Raw genomic sequence first — 19,747 nt, 5'->3', positions numbered from 1 at the left:
AGACCGATGAACATTTGGGGAGTTCCAAGCCACGCCCCATACATGATGTACCTTGTGTTTTGTTGAATGATTATTTGGCACAGTTAACAGACAGTTTGACCTCTATTCATCAACAGGTTCGAGAAGCTCTTCCTGATAGATCTACAGGTGAGGCCCATGATCTCCATCCCGGTGGCCACGTGATGGTCAAGGTCTTCGACAGATCGAACAGCTTGGAGCCGAGGTGGCGAGGCCCGGAGCAGGTGTTGTTGGCTACAAGGACAGCAGTTTGAGTGACGAACAAAAAGAATTGGCTCCACACCACGCATTGCAAACATGTATCGCCCGCCTTGGTGGAACCTGCTGTGCTGACCGACCATCGAGAAATTCTGGAGACGGAGAAAGGTCAAGCTATCTCACCTGACGAGTCTACGGAAGTCTTCCCGGACCACACTCCAATATGTTGTCTGACATTGGAAGGTGTGTGATTCCTGGAGCATCGCAATACAATTTGAGACCGAGAAAAGAATCTGCAGTTTTGAACGAGACAGGTTGAGCTACCGCCCTGGGTTTGTGAATCGGAGAGCCAATAAGGCAAGGGGGGGGATCAGCCTTGCATTAGAGTAGTAACACCCATCTTGGCCCGTGATGAAGAAATCAACGGCTACCAAATGGAAGAGGAGCTCCAACGATTGTTTTCAACAAGTTCTTAGAAAGATTGATCATCGCTGTCATTGAAATGTATAATAAGAGAAACATTTGTGCTGTAGGGTTTGTTGTTGCCTTGGTGGTTTTGGCAATAACCACTTGGTTTGTTAAGAAAGCAGTACCTGCTCGACAGCTTTTTGTTGCAACTACTCCGGCTCCACTGGAGCATCGTTACTATACTCTTCCTTATCATAAACAGAAACATCGAGAGTCCTATCTGAATAACACATTGATTCAGATGTTGCATTATACCCACAATGCTATGAATACTGCCAATTGTTGGGTGTGTGGGATGATACCTGCACACCAGAAGAAAGGAGGAACACCTTTTATTCCTCTACCGTTTTCCCATAAAAGTTCATGTGAAGCTTGGTATGCCCTTTTGTTTGCTTATGGGAAGCCTTCAGTAGGTGGAATCATCTTTCGGTTAAATAAAGAATGTTACCAAGATGAAAATGGTTATCCTCACGCTAAAGGGACTGAATGGGAATTGGATGAATACAAACCCGACAATATTTCAACACCATATGTCTTCACAAATGTGAGGAGTATAAAGAACATTGGACCCTTTGTGATTTCTATAACCAGAGCAAAAGCAGATTTATGTATTGTCAGTGTTGGGAGAATTACCGTAGGAAGAAGTGAATGTATTCCTGTACTGAACATTGAGGGCATGAATAATAGTAGTTTTACATCGTCGCACAACACCTACTTTGTGTGCGGTACTAAAGGATATAATCAATTAAAAACACCTACTTTGTGTGCGGTAATAAAGGATATTATCAATTACCTGTTGGATGGTCAGGGGTATGCTACATATCATTTTTGTTACCACCTGTGTTTTTAGCACCTGCATCATATCATCTTGACCTGAAGCTGTACAATGATATGTCTAAGAATAGATACAAACGAACAATAAGTACTGACGAGATTGACCAGACAGATACCGCTTTGCAGCAATATGTCGATTTCAATTTGGGTTTGTTCTTCTTTGTGGGTGCTGCATTGAATAGCAGAAAGATCAGACGATTGACTTGTGTTGTGGAAGCTGCCACCAATCAGACAGCTATGGCACTTGGGAACATTACGGAAGAACTGCAAATTGCAAGAATTGTAGCACTCCAAAATAGGATGGTGCTCGACGTGATTTTGGCTGATCGAGGTGGTGCATTCCGCATCATCGGTAGCAGTTTTTATACCTGACCACTCACCTTTAGTTTATGATGCAATCTCTAAGCTACATAAGATTGCTGCAGACATTCACCCAGAGACTGGTACATGGACATTTTCAAACTGGATATGGACACTCTTTGTTACTTGGGGCTGGAAACTACTGACTATTCTATGTATAATACTGGTGATACTATTTACATGTTGTACTTGTATACAATGTGGCCCTATGATTTTCTCTATGTGCATCACTGCGTGTACACCTGCCAAAAGAAATATTACAAAAGAACAACAAATGCTAAATTGTGAGATTACTGAGATGATGAATATCAATGTACAGGATGCAGATCTAGATTACCCTAGATAGATGAATGTATTCAGCAAATGCTGAAAGGGTCGTCTGTGGTAATTTAGCAATGATTAGGTTAAGCATTAGCAGAAGACATCTTGTAGTTAGAGACTATCTTGTCCCTTTTACGGAATCCATTTTGTATTTCTGTCGGCCATTTTGTATGCCATGTGCTCTGTCCTACCTTCCTGTCAACTGTTCTTGAAATCTGCCTTGAGACAAGAAATATTTATCCTCCTCTGTTTTGCACATGCTCAGTTGAGCATACAGCTGTCTCCAACTTGTAATTGTCAAGATGTGTCCACCAGAATTAGCTAACTGTCAGCCCTTCTCACTTGTTGCTAGCACACTCTCTGTATGACCTTATATGTATTTGAAACCAGCAGTTTATTCCTTGTACCACCTACATTTGAGCCCCTGTGTGGGTATAAAAGGACCAAGCTCCTTCTAGTCAGTGTGCTAACTCATACTCTACCGAAGGGTGTTGTGTGAATGTAGTTCCACCTCATGAGGTTTAATAAACTCTGTCATTTCTATTCCAGTTTATGTGCCAACTTCTTATTATTGGTCTAAGGACTCTAAGGAGCGATGGGCGAATCCCTTGCACTAGTAGGCCTGGCTAAGGCTTGCTACCACAAGCGTACCTCAACAAACGACTCAGCTTCTACGCCCCTATCCTCAAGCTCCGCTCTGCCAGCCTCGCCCTCGCCACAGTGCCGCGCATCCAAAGAACAACCACCGGTGGCAGATCCTTTTCCCACCTCACCGCCAAGACCTGGAACACCCTCCCCACCAACCTACGGCAGACCCAAGACCTCATGGCCTTCAGACGACTTCTCAAGACCTAGCTCTTAGACCAGTAGCAGCACCCCCCAGTGCCTGGAGACCCTCACAGGTATGTAGCACACTTAACAAATGTCCTGATTGATTGATTGATTGATCGCATATAAGTATAGGAAAAGGCCTATTTGTAATTTCTTATGTTAGCCAAAAGCTGTAGGCCTGAAATTTTTTTTTGGGGGGAAGGCTCTCTTCTTTAGTTAAAAGCAGACAGTGAAACTTGTGTGCGTGCAAGGTCGAGTTGTTTAAAAGGTTTCAGTTGCAGGTGCAAGGACACATGTCTCATTAGGCAGAATAACCCTCTTGTTCCAGAAAAGGGATGGTACAAACTGGCGCCATGGGAGTCAACAGGAATGTTGATAGTATGTTTTAAGCGAAGATGGTGTCTGGAAATCAAGGTCGACCCCGCGGTTCTTGGATGAAGTCAGAGTTTCAATGGAAAAATCCAAAAGGAGGACCTTCCTGAAGGGATGTGCGAAGGGCATGCCCTACTGTTTTGGGATTTTGTATTAGGGACAGTACCCCGAGGATGGATCAGAAGAGAGCTAGGATGGAAGCGAGAAGGAGCATCTTAGAACGAGCTCTGTAGCTTTTGCTACTTACCTTTGCAAAGTGAATGTACTTCTAAGGAAGTCTTCACTGCTGACACCCTTTTTCCTCTTGCCTGGGAATGATGCTAAGTAGGTATGTCACTTTAGTGTTAGAGTAGGCATAGATTAATAATCTTTCTTTCTTTTAGGTCAATGCAGTCATCTCTTCAAGAAGGGACTGTCATTATTTGCCTCATGCTTTTGGAGATCACCTTGATCATCATATTGAGTCATCTGAGGCTCATGCGTAGGATTATGTTTGTATTAGTGCCCATTTATTTACTTAACCGCTTGCTGAGGTGTTTGTATATCCAGTTGTTTTTGGCTTTGTAATACATTTCAAAACCTTATTTTCGTAGTCAGTAGTTTATTGATTTGGATTGAATTTGTCAATGGTAAATTTCAATTGGAAAGAGTTTCTCCCCTTTACACTTCTTAGCAGACAAAAAAGATCCGGAGAGGAGGATTCAAAAATTGGTAAGATAAGGTTAAAAATGTAGATAAGAATCTGGCGTCGTCACAATTATCAATAAACTTAGAAACTTAAGCTTCCAATGCAGGCCACCAGAAATGTTTGTTTTATATATTTGCATGTGCTAATGAGCCCTAAATTAATGGCCTTTGTGTACCTCCTTAATATTATCATCTCCGGCAACCACAGGAGGCACACACACATCATTACGCACTAGGACCCCTTCAACAGCTCATTGGTCCTTTGAAATATGTACAAAAGGTTTCGGTAGGCCTCAACATTTCTTTTCTCGGGACAGCCTTCTTTCATCAATTTGAAAACAGACTATAAAATGGCATCCTGTTTGGAAGCTTTTAACCACTGTTTATGTGCAACCACACCTTAGCTGTGCAATATATCTTCCACAGAAGCAATCGCATTCTCAGTACCTTGAAATGTGTTGAATTCTTCACCCCGAAGGATAACCTGGAGAGACGGTATGCTCTTATGTTTTTCCCACTAGGTATGTATTTCACTATAAAATTTAATTCTTGTAGCTCTGATAGCAGTTTGACGAATTGGGATGCTACCTCACCTGAGCCACTGCCACTCAGCAGCAGGTGGAGTAATGGCTTGTGGTCTGTGAATAGATCAAAATGGGAACCCCAAATGAAAGTCTTGAACCTTTCCACCACCCAACAAAATGGCTATGCCTCTCGTTCAATGGCGCTGTAATGGCTTCTGCTCTACTGAGAGAGTGAAAGGCAAAGGCAATGGTGTTTTCTTTGTCCTGACATAACTGTGGAAACACAGCCCCCAATCCAACTTAACTGGTATAAACAGTAATGATACACTTTCTGCATTCTGCAAATGGAGTTAAAGCTGGGGCTCAAATTATGAGATTCTTCACTTTTTCATATGCTTTTTGCACATTATTAGACCAGATATACTTTGCTTCTTTCTTGAGCAAATTCCTCAGGGGCTGCACATTGAAAGCATAACCTTGCGTCAACCTCTAATAGTATTTGCTTAGCCTGAGAAAGTGCATATTTGTCACTGGGTGCATGTGCATCTTCTATAGCTTTATTCAATGAAAATCTTGGAAAAATACCATTGAGTGATAGAACTCCTAAGTAGTCAATGTTTTCTGCTAAAAAGGTGCATTGTTCTGTTTAAAGAGTGATACCAAACTCTTTATATTCAGTGAAAACTGTTTCAAGAGTGTGATTATGTTCAGGTAAAGATTTTGCAAAAAATCAGCACACCATCTTGAAACGCTTGTATCCCACTCACACCCTTTAATATGTTATCGATGAGGCACTGAAAAACACTACCTGCTGAAGCCAATCCAAAAAGGAGTCTGCAAAACTTAAATGCTCTGAAAGGAGTTATAAAGGTGGTTAACTCTTGGGACCTTTCTTTTTATGAGATCTGGTAGCAAGCTGATTTGAGAGCCAAAAGTGTGAAAATATTTGAGTCTTCAATGTTGGCAAGTAAGACTTCAATCTTGGGAAGAGTATGGCAATGAACCACAATGTTCCTGTTGAGACTGCACAGATCAGCGCACAGGCAAATGTCACCCTTCCTTTTTGTGCTCAATTACAATGAGACTTACCCATTCAGAGGAGTCAGTGGGTTTGAGAAGGCCATCTCCATCTAACGTCTCCAATGTTTTTAAATTCAGCTCTAACATTTAATGGGACAGGTGTAGTTTTGTGTGCAACAGGTATAGCATGCCTCTTCAACTTAATTGTGTGCACATATGTCTGAATGAGCCCAATCTTACCAGAAATAATTTAAGGAAATCTTATAACAAAATCTTCAGTTGGATTAAAATCATCAGTAGTGAGTAAAGATATATTGTTTTGTTTTTGTTTTATATTTTAGGAGTTTTATAAAGCGTTTCCCTGACCCGGGGGTATCGGAGCACTTTACAACAGTGTTTCACAAGAGTTACATAGTAGAGGAGTCTTAAATATAAAGGTTCAGAAGCCCAAGAGTGCTAAGGATTCTCGAGGTAGTATTTGAGTCCTGAGGTAGCCTCGTTGAATGCTGTATTGAGGTAGTATGTGAGTCCTGATGCAACCTCATTTTATGTTCACTTGTCTAGAAGCGGGCTGAGGTGGATCTGTGTGTTGCAGTCAAAGACCAACGGAGTCGGGTTAGCGCGAAGGCGGCGGCTATCCATTCAGGAGGGAGCGGTTGAGCAGGAGGGCTTTTAGGAGTTTTTTTAATTTTGTGAAGATTGGGATAGTTCTGATATCTGCTGGGATGGAGTTGCAGATTTTGGCCATGTTTCCAACGAAAGACTTAGCAGCGTTTTGTTTTTTTTTGCGTGTTTTCATGGGGATGAGAAGGAGGGTGTTGGAGCTCCTGAGGTTTCTTGTCTGACCGGCCTCTTGATACATTGGCTAACCTGACTGGTGGATCAGCAGAAAGCACAAGTATAAGGCCAGGTTTTGCAAATAGATATGAGTTTTGTATATAAAACAAGACCAAAACAACAAATATCCAATGAGAAGCAGAGATATGATTTTTTAAAGAATAAAAATAAAAATAGCACTCAAAAGCAATAAGTTCCATTTGGGGTTTGCCTGGTCGCGTTGGACTGGGGAAAAGTCAAGACTTCAGGCCAACCACAATGGGGTGCAGGCCATATGCATGAGTCAAGCAGGCCAGCTGAACACGGTACCGTGATAATGGTTGCAACAACGAGATGCAGCTTGCTGCTGAGCAATGCATCTGAATCGGTCTAGCAGTTGAGGTGATGCGTCAATTTTCTTCATGCAGTAGTGGCGATGCGTTGGCTCTGGAGACAATGCGCCAAGGCGAGAGACATTGGTTCCATAGACGATGTGCTAGGTTTCTCCATGCAGATGAGGGGATGCGTTGATCCTACCACACTGCAGGGGCTGTGATGTGCTGGTTCCAAAGAGTTAGTTCTTTAAGGCGATGCACTGGTTCACGACTGCGATACGCCAATTCTGCTCCCTAACAGGGTTGATACGCTGGTTGTGCTGCACGCAGATGCGTTAATTCCACTGGAGGAAGCACCTGGGTCCACTTCCAATGGACCATGCACAGGAGCAGGTGATGCGGCTTTGATATTCCTGTGTCTCAAGCAACGGGAGGCAAAGCCATAAGCCCTTGGAGATAACTGTTAGTTCAAAGCAAAGTCCATCTCTCCCTCAGCAGGGGGAGAGAGCAGCAGACAGCAGGGCAGCACAGCAGAAAAACATTGGTAGACCTTGCAGCAGCACAGCAGTTCTTCTGATAGAGGTTTTTTACAGGTCCAGATGTGTCTTATCTGGTGGGATCAGAGAACCTGTACTTCTACCCAGTTGTGCCTTTGAAGTGGGGTGACTTCAAATAAGGGTCTTTGAAGTACACAGAGGACCTTTCTTTCCAGCCCTGGCTTTAAACACACTACAGGCAGGTAATCAACCCTTTATATGGGGAGAGAACACTCCCTATTCAGGTGTGTCAGCTACTTCTTCCTATTCTGCTCAGTATGAGACATCAGGATGCAGATCGGTACTCAGATACACCTAACCTTCCTTTGTGTGTGGCTGTCTAGAAGGAATACACAACGTCAAGCTGTCACCCACCCCAGATGTTTATTGGAGACAGGCTGCAGGCACACATAGCTTTAAGAGAAGAGAAATGCTCACTTTTTAAAAGTGGCATTTTAACATAGTAATGTCAAATGCAAAGATATAAAACATGACAGAGCTTCTCCTTTCTAATCAGCAAACATAGCCTAAAAGTATAATAAAGAATTTCCAATGTTAACTGATGAGAGGAGTAGGCCTCACAGTAGTGTAAAACAAATGTGGATGTTTTTCACAACCAGGAAATACAAAACTTAAAAGTACATGGCCTACTTTTTGCTTAAACAGTACCCAGCCCTATGGGATATTTAGGGCCTTCATTAGGGGTGAATTGAGTGTAATAAAGGGAGAGCTTACAGTTTGAAATGCCAAGTGGCATGGCAGTAAATCTGCACACACAGGCTCTGCAGTGCCAGGCCTGAGACTTGTTTAAAGGGCTACTTATGTGGGTGGCAAGATCAGTGCTGCAGGCCCACTACTAGCATTTAATTTACATACCCTATACACAGGAAGTGCATTCTACTAGGGACTTACAGTTAAAATAAATATCCTAATTATGGATACACCAAATGTAACCATGTTTAGGGGAGAAGTACATTTAGTATTGGTCAACAAAAATAATTTGCAAAAAGAGGAGGTAGGCAGGCTGAAGGTTTGAAGGAAGACCACCCTAAGGCTCGCAGGTCTAACAGTAGACAAGGAAACAATATCCATATTCAGGACGACAGTTAAGTGAACACTGCATACTTTAACATGGGGTTTACCAGGTCTGCCAACATTTTGTGAGTGGCCTAATACCTTGCATTTATTGCATTGTGTACCTACTGCTGGAGATTGCATATAACTAATCAAATGAGATTTAGATCCGCACCTGAAACAAAAAGTGTTAGTATTCTGTTGAACATTCTTAATGACTTTACCCTTAATTTGTCTAGCATCAACATGTTACAAATACCCCACAACATTAGCAATTGGAGAAGATGTCTGAGTCGATTCCTGGGCCATCATGTGACTGGGGATTATTGAACGTTCAATGCTTTCGACCAGATCAACAACCTTTAGCAATGTAGGGCCTCTGCAACTGTGCAGCTTTTCTTGTATCTCTTTTTAATAGCAGCTATACAGAAACTGCTCTCAAAGGCCAATGGATGCTCTAAAATTCCATGTAGCTGCTAATGCCCTTAAAGCTGATCTCAATTCTTCAACAGGTTTCATCAGTTTGATTTTCTTGAAAAACTTAAATCTCTCCAATAGAACACTAGGTTGTTCTGCGAATTTGACTCTAAGTCCTGTAATTACTTCCGAGTACTCATTAGTATTTCCAGATTGTCCAGCTGTGGCAGCAGCTGGAGGCAAATCATCAAAAACTTGCTGCCCTTCATTTCCCAAATGACTAAACAAAATAGCAGACTTTCTTTTAGGTTCAAAGCCATCTCCTCCAACTGTGAGTAAATAGTTCTCAAAAGACCTAAACTAAGCATTCCACTTAATCAAAGGCTTGCCAGGATGTTGAAGAAATTGTGAGATCTGAACTAAATTGTTAAAAGTCACTGAAAACAATTGTTTCGAATGCTACCATCCAATGAAGTGTAGATACAGGTAATGGCACAGTTCTGAGAAGTCAATAAGTATTTCCAAGTTCACGAGCCAATTCAAACAAAAAGCTCTCAAGTCTTAAAGAAACATTGCTGTAAACTGGAAATATTCAAAGCAATCTAGCACTGGCATTGAAATATGAGCATATAGGCACAACATTGATAATAAAACCAAAACGTTGCTGTAAACTTGAAATATCGAAGGCAATCTAGCAATTACATTAAAATATGAGTGTATTGCCACAACATCGATAATTAAAGCAGAAACAGATCAGAAATGTAGCGTTAGTGCCATGAGGATATATGTGCATAGGACAGGCATGTAAACTGAAAACATTATATCAAGCACATATATGAGCGTGCATGATCTGTGGCACACCAGTGCTGAGCACGAAGTGGAGCACATACAGCCAAAATGAGGAAGTTGGTGGAGCTGCACGCGAAATAGCCCAAAACTTGACAGCTTAGGAAGCCTATCCCTTGCTACCCCTTACAGCTCCCCATCCAGTGAGCACTCCTTGTTGCTGGCGCAGGAACCGGCAGTGTGCTTCTCCCCTGCCCGCTCTGTGCAGGCAAGGTGTCTGGTATGTGTAGCTATCCCACTGTCCTCAGACAGAGTGAGCGGAGGCAAAGCCACCTCTTTTGGGAGGGCGTGATGGTGCACCTCTTCTTCCTTTGATGGTCAGGGACTCAGAGATGGGGTCTTGGGTCCCATGTTTTTCTCTTAGGGGGTGCAAGAGCAGCCCCCTTCATCTTGTATTGGCCCCTAGGAAGATGCTGGCCCATGGCGGCAACTGAAGCGGAGGGGAGCTGGCTCTACACAAAATGTTCACTGGTGTGGAGGAGCACCACAAGACACATTTCAGGAGGATATATGTGCGTAGGACAGGCATGTAAACTGAAAACATTATATCAAGCACATACATGAGCGTTCATGGTCTGTGGCACACCAGTGCTGAGCACGAAGTGAAGCACATGCAGCCAAAATGAGGAAGTCGGTGGAGCTGCACATGAAATAGCCCAAAACTAGACAGCTTTGAGAGCCTATCCCTTGCTACCCCTTACGGCTCCCCATCCAGCGAGCACTCCTTGTTGCTGGCACAGGAGCTGGCAGTGTGCTTCTCCCCTGCCAGCTCTGTGCTGGCAAGGTGTCTGGTATGTGTAGCTATCCCACTCTCCCCAGACAGTGAGCGGAGGCAAGGCCACCTCTTTTGGGAGGGCGTGACGGAGCACCTCTTCTTCCTCTGATGGTCAGGGGCTCGGAGATGGGTTCTAGGGTCCCTTGTTTTCCTCTTAGGGAGTGCAACAGCACCCCCCTTCATCTTGCATTGCCCCCTGGGAAGATGGTGGCCCCTGGGGACAACTGAAGTGGAGGGGAGCTGACTCTACACAAAATGTTCACTGGTGTGGAGGAGCACCACAAGCTTTGATACCCACTGGTGGACGAAGGTTACCAAAGATGAAAAAGCTAAAAAATGACAAAACTGCAGCTGACTATACGTTTGGCACCTCAATTTCAATTTACTGTTAGGTAAAAAAAAATTCCGTTGGGAGGACAATACGTACAGATATTCATGCATTCACTTCACTCTTACACTAATCGCAACTGCACTAATAGCCCATAAACCGAAAGTTTGGCAAACATTTAACAAGGAAAAAACCACTGTAGTAAAAAATATACATTTATTTTTGATTAAAAACATGAATCCATATACAAAATCATTAAAAACAATAGACAAAAACCACCTAATGTGGAAGATGGAGAAATATAATCGAGACAACACACTTAGTCTTGTTATGTGGTTAATTCAACTCATTTGTTGACAACAGTGGGCAGGCTTTCCCTTCCTATACCCAATTAATCGTTGACAACTTTGAATTTTAACCCTTTTGTAGTGCGTCGACACGTTTCGGAAGCCTTAGATGATTATGGCCTCCTTCTTCAGGACAATTTCAATGTATTTCTCCACATCCAAACTGTCACCTAATGCATAAATAAAACATTCTTTACTAATCACAACGTTCTAAGGCCTATACATGATCAATTCAAGACTTAAATCAAAACATTTGTTTAAGCTATAGATACAAGTTAGTATTTCTATAAGCTATGATTTTCTCAACCCCTACTTTATCCAAAACAATTCATTCTTGTTTACATTAAAACAAAAATATCTAATATTAAAACCATCCACATGTACTTCTTTCTTTTTTGATTATCTCTTCACAAATGTTACTTCTTTATTAAAAACTTTTTTCAAACCATGGTAAGTGTTATGCCAACATACCACTAGTCTCACCGCCATTCTAGCTCTGTTCATACTCACACCATTCTACCATCATGTCTCACTCACCGGTGCAAAGGCATCTGGGTGAGGAGCTTTTAAATGAAGCGTTTTGTTCTTGCGGTGAGGCGTTTCTATATTCCTTGCCTTCAACCTCAGCTGTAAGGTATAAATTAATACAGCTCTTTAGAAATTTCATAGTTTTATATTAATCAAATTTTATTCTTATTACTGGCAGGTTACTATTACCTGTATTAAGGAGACTTGAATAACGTTCTTCTAGTCAAAATTCTTTCCGAAGTTGCTCATACATACCTAGCAATAAATTGGAACATTTTATTATATATTCCTACAGCTGTTCAAACCTGAGCTAGCCGTAAGTTCCCTCCAGATAATTACCTCGACGATTTGTTTATCTCTTTCAATCACTTTCCTGGAATGCTACTTTTATAGTTGCAGCTGTCGCTCTCTTTACTATAAAACATAAGCACATTAAGGCTATTCAGTTTTTTTTAAAATAACAAGACAGTTTCATTAACCAAGCTTTTAGCAGGTACGCTCACCTCATTTAAAAACAGCTTTTCAGTGATGTGATGTGCTTGTCGGAAATTTGATTATTTTCCTGAGCCCGGGTGTTCGCCGAATATGGCTACATGGATGATACAAAGCGAAAAGGCTCGCTCATTATTTCATTCTTGACACAGACTGTTATGCTAGCTTTTTACATGTGACAAACAACTTGTCTTTTAAATGTTCTAACTTGCTATTCCGTGCGTACGAGCCTCTTTATTTGCCATGAAGCAGTCTATTGCTTCCGTTCTTTACATCTATTTTATGCCGTTTTAAGCCAAGTACGGTATTTGTCAGTCGAATTAAGTACAAAAATCTTATGTTTTAAAGATTCTACCCCCCTAGTTAGAATATATGTCGGCATTGGATTTCACATACCAGCAGGTTTACCCGGGGCGTTCCGACCGCGTCTTCCCGATCACGGTGGTTTTCGGCAAAGGACTTGCTCATGGGCTCAGCGATTTTTAAATACGTCGTTTCTGACGTCACTACCATGTGCGCCCATTCTTACTTTTTTCTCACTGAAGGTGAAGCTTTATTGCTCTATGTGCGAATGCACATGTATTTATGTCTGCACAAATTAAAATAAAGTGAGTCCCTTTCATAAAGACATTTAACCGAACTATTTCCTCCTCTTTTTCCACCTGCTCAGGATTGTTATTTGAAGCATTCAGTTATTTCAGGTATTTGGGTCGACTATGCTGTTTAGACTTCAATGTACTAAAATTAAACCTCACAAGGATCATTAAACAAGCATTTATATATATCGATTTTATCTGTTCGCTGTTTTATGCACCTTAATGTATATTAATCTGAGACCCCAGTCAGAATCATTCAAATGTGGTAAATAGACCTTGATATGGTTAATAAACCTTGATCCCAAGCCTCAAATAATATCATTTTGACTACTATATTTACGGTATCTAGACTGTAATTCTCATCCAGTCTTCCTTTGTATTGAGGCCCTTATTCACTGTATCCAACATGGAGATATACCATTGCTCCCTATTTTTTCATTTCATTTCAACATTGCCACCTCTTCTAGAGGAAACAATTTTTTCTACCACAAACCAGGAGAATTCAGTGTGTTTGTGTTTAAGCTTGGTAAAATGTTCCACCATTGGGGCATTAACTTTACACGTTTTCAAGGCTGATCTATGTTCTAATAAGCGTAGCCTAATCTCTCTTCCTGTTTCGCCCACACAGTCTAACCCACACGGGCACAGTATGATGTATATTAGGTTACTGCTTCTACAGGTATTAAGGGTCTTGGATGTCATAGTATAGTTATTATAGGTTAGTGTTTTTGAGACAATGCAGTTGTCGCAAATCGAACAACTGCTACATTTATAGTTGCCAACAGCTCTTGTTCCATCTATCGTCATCTGGTTGTTAAAGTTGTTCTCTCTATAAGTATGAACCAGATTCTGACGAATGTTTTCATTTCGCCTACAAGCAAAAATAGGTTTGGGGATTTTTTCTTCCTTACCGTCATTTAAAATGTTCCAGTTAGAATTTATTATGTTTTTCAATTTGTTACTAATGTTGGAGAATTGGCTCACAAAAACCAACTTGGAATCAGTTGCAGGGTTTATTTGCTTGGTTTCAGGATGTATCATGCTATCTCGGTTATAAAACCGCGCTCTTTTATAAGTGTTCTTAATTAGTTTCCTCGGGTATCCTCTGTCTTTTAACTTTTCAGCCAGTATATCAGCATGTTTCAGGTAGTCCGTCATGTTTGAACAGTTTCTCCTTAGGCGTAGAAACTGACCAAAGGGTACATTATGCCGCTGGGATTGCGGATGGTAACTATTATAATGTAATAGTGTGTTTTTATCGGTGGCTTTGGTGTATAATTCCACCTCTAACACTCCCTCTCTGTTTTTTATAGTAATGTCCAAAAAGTTGACTGCTTGTCTATCATAGGCTGCAGTGAATCTAAGATTCCTATCTCCCAAGTTTAACCATTCCAGGAATTCTTCCAAGGTTTCTGTAGAACCTTCCCAAATGAAGAGAATGTCGTCAATAAAACAACGCCACATCCTTATATTCTCAAAGAATGGCGCCGCCTCATTGAAGACATGTCTCTCCTCAAATTCTGCTACGTAGAGGCATGCCAGACTTGGGGCACAAGTTGCGCCCATGCTGGTGCCCTTACATTGGATGTACAACTCCTCCTTGAATAAAAACATATTGTTCTTTAACACTAGTCTGATGCATTGCATAATAAATTCCATACTGGCTCCTCTTAGATCTGCTTTCTTGAGGATCTCACCAATTACCACCAGGGTGTTATCTTGTGGTATATTGGTGTATAACGCCTCTATATCGAGGGTCACCAGAATTTGATTGTCAGGGTTATATTCCATGCCTTCTATCATAGAAATAATATGGGCCGAATCTCACACATATGATTTCTGTTGAGTCACAAGGGGTTTAAGAAAGGTATCAGCATATTGGCTCAATGGTTCGAGCCGTGAGCCGATACAGCTAACTATAGGTCTCATGGGAGGGTTATTCAAACTTTTATGTATTTTTGGGAGACCATATATGGCTGGTGTTCTAGCATTTTTATTGTTTAAAAATGCATACTCCGCCTTACAGATCCACTCTTTTTCTAAAGGTACATTAATTTTCATCGTTACTTCTTTATTTAAAGAATCTAGTTTGGAAAATGGTATCTTTTGATAGTGTTCTCTAACATCCAGTAATTGTAACATTCTAGCTTCATAGTCATCAGTATTAAATACCACCACACCACCACCTTTGTCAGCAGGCTTAATGGTCAGATGTTGATTATTCTTTAGATCCAGCATAGCCTTCCTGTGTTCTTTAGACATATTATTAGTGTCAGGGTAGGCCTGCTCAGTCAATTGTCTTGCTTTAGATTCCACTACTTTTTCAAAAATTTCAACATTCTTCCCTACTTGTGAAAGGGAGGGTGTTATATATATATATATATATATATATATATATATATATATATATATATATATATATATATACTCTAGAACCTCACCAAGAGACTTCTGTGCCAGACAGGTCCCACTTTCATAAACAAGGTGAGGGTCCGCTCAGATGTAGTGAGTTGGACATCAAATTCCGGCCGGAGCACGTGAGTGTCCCTGCATTCAATGTGAATAAAAATAAGTACCTTAAATCCCAAGTCACATCAGATTATGAGGGGCTAGATATAAGTTGTACATGACTCGATACAGTCCGTATTCCATTTATCTAAATGGGTTTGCATCAAGTATTCGCGACTCACCTATAAAATGTCAGTATGATAATCCAAAAGGTTTCAGTTGCATATGGTAACTCTCTCACAAGTATCGCGAGGGATACATTGTGGTCACGTAAGCGAATGGTTCCCGACACGTAGATCTAAACAGAAAACAATTGTAAAAAAAACGAAAAACACAGTTCCAACCTGTCCAAATGGCACGTACCGTGGCCCATATGTGTTAGATCAGAGGGTCTAATAAGTCCCCTTTGGGCAGTTCAACTTATAGTTAGCTATGAATTATTAATCGCTCCACCCCACATGGATTCAAAGGAAATTATAGATAATTAGAAATAACTAGAAGTAGCCCCTTGTTCAATTAAACTGGGTTTCTTTGTTTTAAACATATAACATGTTACATCCTGAGAAAGATCAGCTTACTTAAGGGTGCAGTTAGGATATTTGTGGGGTCCTATATCAGGAACGAAACGCGTTGGCTGTTGTCCTGTTGTTTTAACCCAAAGAAGAATAAAGAGATTTGAGTAGAACATATTGATTGTTGTGACTCCATACCTGGTGCTGCCTCCACACTTTTTCAACATGAAAAAGCCACAACTCAGGCCTGTTGGACAGATTTGAACAATCCTGGGCTCATGTGACAAATGGGGGTGCGCAGCTCAAGAAGTCCAATAGGCAAAGATTGATAGAAAAGCAACTTCTTTATTCCACATTTTTTAAGATCATCAGATATAGAAAATCCATCCAACGCGTTTCATTCCCATATAGGGAACTTCATCAGGGCAGAAAAGTATATAATTTGTAAAGTACAAATTGCCAAAGTGCCAACAATCTTTATTAATAGCTTTTAATTCAGAACAGTTGGCTTCTCACAAAAGACAGTGTATTCCTATGTAGGCCTGTTGTAACAGCCCAAAGAAACCTCCAGTGAAATTTTGGTAGACGAATCCGTATGACACAATTAAAAAGCCCCATAGAGAAAAGTCAACGGGCACATATAATTTATAGCGCCTCTATGTCAACTATGTATTCTAAACAATTTCCAATGATTCATAAGGTCCAGTGTATTGCACTGTAGCCCATATTCACTCTAAGCAGATACGAAAATTCCTCAGTGTCGCAACTGAAACCTTCTCTCTCTTCTGTGTTGTGTAAATTGAAATTGATGGATCATTACTGGCTACACCATCAAGCAGTACCCCACGTGAGACTTTTGTCTTTCAGAAAAAACATGAATGATGTCTTTTATAGCCTGACTGAATCGATAAACTGACATAAGATGGTAGCTTACCATGGCTACCAAACTGGAGGCTCTCCACCCTGTTTAGAGTTGAAATTACAAGTTCGGTGTTATTTAACACACCAGTAATCACTGGGTGCATGAAATATCTTACCCAGGGTTAAATTTCAGTTGGTCAAACCGGCCAAAATTTCCCAGGGCAAAAGTATACAGTATTTACCATACCATGCAGATTTTGGTGCAGTAAGTATGGTACAGTAAGTACCAAAATCTGCATGTTCATTTTCAAAAATTCATGATAGGTGCAATAAATAGCACCTCGATTCCAATGAACTACAAGTCAGGGCCTCAGTGTGTTTTTTAGGAAATCATACTCCTTCAAGTGGGGTATAGCAGGATGCAGGAGCTAATCAGCGCCTCTCAAAGTCAGATACATAAAGACGAGACCTGCACTGACGTTTTTCGTTTTGGAGCCAAAATCTCCAAGGAGGGCTACGCTGAATTCTTTAGCCACCAAGGGTATTTCACCAATGGGGTGCCTTGTCTGAGTCACAAGTGCTACATTTCGACACTGTTGATTTCTGAGTCTCAACAAACTCTGGTTTGGCAAGGCAAAGTGCTGTAACCATATGCGCTCTGGTTCCTTGTTGTGTTTTCTTCTTAGTGTTTTCATATGTTTAACATTCTCTGTGATGTAATTCCGGAAGTGAGGGGGGGGGGGACAACGTTGACTCAAGAACATGTCACAATGTGCTTGGTTGAATTAGTTACATTAAGAGTTTACTGTTTGAAATACAACTCATTTCTGTACCTGGGGCTTGGTCGCACAGGCCCTTTTAGAATATGGATACACCCGGGCACGTCTACTAACTGTGGCAATGTTTGCACAATGCAATGCAGCACCTAAGAGACATATTACGTTTTGCATAATAGACAGTCGAAATGTACTTGCAGTAATGTATTGGATGAATATTTATGTGCCCTGTACTGGTTATAAAAAATGAAAATAACAATAAACAGATTTGACAAAAAAAAAGAAAAACATTCTCTGTGATGTAAATTCAGAGTTCTAATATGTCACTTTGGAATGTTATATGGTCATTGTGAAATGCATCATTTGTAAGTGCAGACAGTTACATTTGGTGATTGAAGCTGTATGCAAGTCGGTTCAGCTCTTCGACTGCATTAAAGGATATTTGAAATTATTGATGATCCAGAATCCTTCATTACATTCCTTCACATCTGAATGGAGACAGTACATTGCTGACTGGTGTGCTGATGTGCTGGAATCCCTACCTGTCACATGACCTCCTCAGAGCACTATGCCACATCATGGGTCTCTAGAGGTTGAAGGATATTATATGCACACTCAGAAAACTCCGTTGGCTACCCATATTGCCCATATTACCTTCAAAACTTATTGAATAATATACTAGGTGCCACAGAAATATATCTGCTCAGCATGAGACCAGAATCGCTGGCACACTAAACTCTTGGAGCAGCAACAGCACAAGATTGCAAAGAAGAAATGCAAGGAGAAAAATAGACACAGGTACTGTGCCCCAAGAATCTGGAAATTAAGAAGTTATAACAGGCTATTAAAAGGAAATGCAGCTTCTCATGTATTTATAATCTCTGCTGCCAATGTGCTTTTCATTGAGAGCCCATATTTTGTTTAAAGTTTCTGTCTCCTGCACTCTTGCTACATGGTGAAAGACTGGGGCTGTTATTGTATGCAGATGTCTCTAACATCAAATAATTTATCATACTTCTTATAGAAGCTTGCCCTTGAGTTAATTGTAGCAAATTCCAGAAATGATAACATTGAATTGTTTGTTTTTGAGATTAAGGAAGTAGTCATGATTGCAGTATTTTAAATTGTGTTTAGGCAATTCAGTCCTTGATGAAAACCAATAATAAATGTAAAAAATGTGAGTTATGTTTCAAACCCATTAGGGGATGTGAGACCTGATCTCTATATGCTCAGGAAATGCCTATTATGACAATGAGAACTATGAATCCAGAATGTTTTCTCATTTCAGTCTTCTGTCTACTTTTTGACACAGTTGACACGTCAAAGTGAATATAATTGCTCCCACCTGCTGCTAAGCTATTTCATGTCACAGGGATTCTCTTCCTTTCTCATGTCTCACTTTTGTCATATGTGTTGTCCATCTAGTATGAACATGTGTATACATGTTGCAAGTGAACCTTAGTTAAACCATGTGTGGTCTGAAGTAAGCAATATTTGGGAAGCACACTGATATCGGAATGCATTACATGACTGTGGGAGTGATTGAAGCCAAATCTGGTAGCTAAAGGTTACCTCAGACCACCTACAGACAAAGGCACAGATTCTTCAAACGTTCACACAACGCATCGCAGTAAGACACTTTGTTGGCCTATGTGAAATGGAGAGGGCAGGAATATGCCATATTTAGAATGGTATGGCGCATTCCTGTCCTCTCCTTGATAAGGCACACCATGTGCTGCCTTGCGCCAAAGCAGGCACCCTTGTGCCATTGTGCAAGGGTGCTTGCGTTATAAGCAGTATTGCTTTTGTGCAGGAAGGGACACTTTTCTTCACAAATAGGATCCTTAAAGGATTTTCTGTCTTTCTATGTTTGCTGCTGAGTGCAGAACACGTAGAAAGAGGAAATAGCGAGGAGAAATAAACATATTTCTCATTGTAACGTCTCTCATGGGAACACATATCATTTTGCCACATTCTCAGGTTTACAACTCCTGGTAAACCTGGGAATGTGCCATCATTCATGGGTGCATCCGTGGGTGACGCTCCACCCATGGAATTTTTTCCCAGGGCAAAGTAATGCAAGGCAGCCCCATGCGCTGCCTTGTGTTACTCCCGATATAGCAAGCATCAAAAGGTGGCCTTGCGTTGCTTTACAAATCTGACTTTAGTGTTGCCTTGCCCTTACGTTACCTTGTGTGATTCAATGGCACCATAACACTATGAAAAATCTGCCCTAAAGGTTTGGTACAATAAATGTTTTAATGAATACATCTCTTTAACCAGTTTTGGAATTAAAGAATTCAAATGGTATTTTGCTCTGCAAAACATAGTATTTCCCTTGGTTAGTGTCTCCTGATAATTTAAAAT

The sequence above is a fragment of the Lissotriton helveticus genome, chromosome 2_1, assembly GCF_964261635.1.
Source record: "Lissotriton helveticus chromosome 2_1, aLisHel1.1, whole genome shotgun sequence".
NCBI classification, from domain to species: domain Eukaryota; kingdom Metazoa; phylum Chordata; class Amphibia; order Caudata; family Salamandridae; genus Lissotriton; species Lissotriton helveticus.
Note: the sequence above shows the minus strand (reverse complement) of the source record.